This window comes from Phytophthora infestans, genomic scaffold (genome assembly GCF_000142945.1).
Source record: "Phytophthora infestans T30-4 supercont1.85 genomic scaffold, whole genome shotgun sequence".
Lineage (NCBI taxonomy): Eukaryota > Oomycota > Peronosporomycetes > Peronosporales > Peronosporaceae > Phytophthora > Phytophthora infestans.
This window is the reverse complement of record NW_003303674.1, coordinates 235,716-239,295: the sequence shown is the minus strand read 5'-3', so window position 1 is coordinate 239,295 and position 3,580 is coordinate 235,716. Positions and strand designations below refer to the sequence as shown.

Here is a 3,580-nt window from a genome sequence, read left to right as displayed (position 1 = left end):
GTGTAAATGTGTTGTACCAATGTATACGAGTGATAAACACTAATAGGCGTGTCGGTCAAAGTCAAATGTAGACGGCCATCTTAGGCTGAAAGCACCATATCCCGTCTGCTCTGTGAAGTTAAGCAGCCTCAAGCTCGGGTAGTACTCGGGTGGGTGACCACCGGGGAAGTCCGGGTGCTGTCTACTTTTTAGCCCGTTTTGAGCTGTTTACCGACTTTGCGTGTGTTTGCAAACGCAAGATATGATGTCTGACATGTGCCCACACGACATCTTGGTTTTAGTATGCCTGGCGAGCCACTACACACGAGATCTTGTTTTTTGTATGGTGTTCTTTAATTTGATTATTATGAAGATGAAAGAGAACCGTTAGAACGGGTATGAAGGGTGTTCTAGGGGTGCTTTTCGGTGCTCTTTCACGTGGACATATCGCAGCATGCGACATGTCAGCGGAACACTGTCTAAATTAATAAATACTGTTTTGGCCGATTTCTAAAAGCGTCTATAAAAGGGCATAAGTGCAATGACTCGTCTTTGTAACCCTGCGGCCTAGGCGTAGTTTTTCACGGGGAATCCGAATATCAAAGGTAGATTTATGTACAACATGTACTTTTTTTGCAACATGTACTTTTTATCTACGGGACATAGACATATGTAAAAACACACGGCGGAGCCGTTCCCGCAATCAGAATTTGTCTAACTCTTCTAGATCAAAAGTTATTAAGCGAAATGTGAGACTTTGTTTGGCATGCTCTTTTTTTAGGTGGTTTTTTCCGGTTTTATGTGCCGCCCGGCAGATCTGGCCTGCAGACTTTAGCAGAAAACTTGGCGCATGTGTTCGCACGACCGCTCCCAAAGTTTTACAAGCATATCTCCAGTAGTTGCTTCGCAATGATTTTTTTAGTGACGCCAAAAAACGCCATTTTCGCGGAAAATGGACACCTTGGACGGCCAAAATCACCACTTTTGGCCATGTTTGGCCCTGCACATCCAGGAAGCAAATGAGACTGCTCCGTATAAAAACTGCCCTAGGGGTGCTTTTATGCGCGCATTCTCGTGGTCAAGTCAGATTTTGGCTAAATTTAAATGCCTTGTCTATAAACACTTTTTTCGACCTAAATTTTCACCTGTTTTGTCCCGAAATGATAGCACCCATTCTTTATTTGCCTATATATCGCGAAGGAGGCAACTTTTTTCCTGTTAAGTATAGATAAAAAATTTAATTCGGCGTTTTAGCGCACGAGGAACAAAAGTCTCCATACAAGCTACCCTCGGTTTCTAATGACTTTTTGAGTTAGGGAAGCGTGGATCTTCTTTTTTTCTTGTTTCCAGGACTTCACATGAACTTCCAACTCAACTCGAATTGTCATCCCGGGCCCACCACGCATCGAAACGACACTTTTCTCGGAACTGGCGAATAAAAAATAGGTCACCAGATGCGCAAGAGTCTGGGATGACAGAATATCAAAACAATAACAGAATCGTTAGTACTTTTTTTGTCACCAGCGCCCTTTTTCTGTTTTCGCGTACATAATCGAGCATAACTTTATCAATTTATGCCATATCGACCGATATCGATTGTCACGATAGTGTACTTTTTTTAGGCGCACATGATGGTAAAAAGAACGGCCACCTATTCCCAGCCGTTCTTAAGTTATGCTCTTTTAAAGATTTTACTTTAGAGATGACACACCCTCTCATTTCACTCCATTACATGCTCTTTTTGCTGAATTACGTGGCACAGACGCAGAAAATCATGGTTCGCAAGTCGAACATTTTTGAAGAGCGCATCGAAACGGACATTTTCTTAAAATAACATGGTATACAAAAAGTGCGTTCTTGAGCCTGTAGCAAACGATTTGCATCCATGACATCCCAAAAACTTAAAATAACATATCTCGACTCCTAGAATGAAATCGACGTGGATCCTTAGGGCAGTTAGTGTGTTTTAGTATCATACTTAACACCACAAAGTTTTACGGGGCACTCTACAATACTCTTCCCAAGACGCAAGAAAATGTTCATTTTGGGGGGTCCTCTAACGCGAACTTAATGATAAAATACCGCACTTAGTCCATAAAATACGAACTTAGGCACTATTCGCACTTAGTAAAATAACTTCTCGCACTTAGAACGGGTAATTTATGTAAATTACTTTATGGGTGACTGCTGGGCTCTAACAAAACTGAAAGATACTGACTAGCTGCTGGCGCGGCGGTTACTTTTCCAGCTATAAATAGATGTTAAACGAGTAGTCTGTAACTGTCAGCAGTACTCAATTCCCGTCAATCTGCTGTAGATTAACGGGAATTATTGTTAAGACGACGTAAACAAAAGCGAGTATCTTTCTTGTGACGGTTTCCTAGTATATGTGAGGTGACAAGTCGGTTACTGAGTGTAATTTTGGAAATGGCGTGTGGGTTTCTAAGAATATATTTGGTTTTTGAGGCGTTACTTTGCTGTTTAGGGTGATTTCTCGGTCTTATTCTAGGATAAGATTGAGTGAACTCTGGCGATTTATGGTTTTTTAGATGTGTCTTTGTAGGAATAGTTCTGCTGTTTCTAAGACGTGTCTTTAAGACAAACCTTTAAAAATCGTGCGTTATTATTGCTTTGGGGAAACTTAGAGCGGTTATTTCGTGCGTGCAGAAATTGAGGTTGTACTCGTATGCTCTGCATAAGAATATAGCTTTATTTGACGCATTTTATGCGTTGCTCTGGGTATTTTGCGCTGAAGCGATGTGGAATTGCTGACGAGTGTGTGCTTTCGGGATAGTGACCTGACTGTGTGTGCTTGGATGCGAGGAAGCGTTTGCTGACGTTGCGAGGTGCTACATCAACGCTCTGTCGGTGCCGGTGCGAAGGTGTGTTGCGGTTGGTTGTATAGTGTTTTGTGCAGTTTTCGGATTGTGTGTCATTATGCGATACCTTCTGTGGTGCGTTTTGCGCTGGATTTTTCCGGTGGAAAGTTCAATTTCGGGTAGAACCGTTTTTGATCTGGGGCTAGTTATGCGGCGTGCGGAGGGGACTACAACCCAAAGTATGCTGCGTCGTGCTCTATTATTCGCTTCTTGATCTACCTATTTTTAGGTGGAACTGTTGAAGTGAGGATCATATTTTTGTCTTTCTGTGCAAAAAGATTCTCGGCTATTAATGGCGGCTTTGAGAAAAGCTGCGAGTGGCCTAGCGACTGTTTCGGCGGTTGCGGGGCTGTTTGCGGCTGGCCTCTGTGTTGTTGTTTTGTGCTGGGGGCGACTTGTCGTCTTCTTTAGTATGGAGGATATAAACCTGGTTGATCCTGCCAGTAGTCATACGCTTGTCTCAAAGATTAAGCCATGCATGTCTAAGTATAAACAATTTTGTACTGTGAAACTGCGAATGGCTCATTATATCAGTTATAGTCTACTCGATAGTACCTTACTACTTGGATACCCGTAGTAATTCTAGAGCTAATACATGCATCAATACCCAACTGCTTGTCGGGCGGGTAGCATTTATTAGATTGAAACCAATGCAGTCTTCGGGCTGGTATTGTGTTGAGTCATAATAACTGTGCGGATCGCGCTTTTGCGCGATAAATCGA

General features: G+C 42.6%; 2 non-coding genes across 2 annotated transcripts; both read left to right on the top strand.

Moving 5' to 3' along the window:
* Nucleotides 1–74: 74 nt before the first annotated feature.
* PITG_33444 lies at nt 75–188 on the top strand. The gene has a single exon (XR_009934838.1). It is a non-coding gene; the product is annotated as an 8S ribosomal RNA (ribosomal RNA).
* Nucleotides 189–3,283: 3,095 nt separating this feature from the next.
* Nucleotides 3,284–3,580, top strand: PITG_33443 (the record flags this gene model as incomplete). Its single annotated transcript, XR_009934837.1, has 1 exon — nt 3,284–3,580. It is a non-coding gene; the product is annotated as an 18S ribosomal RNA (ribosomal RNA).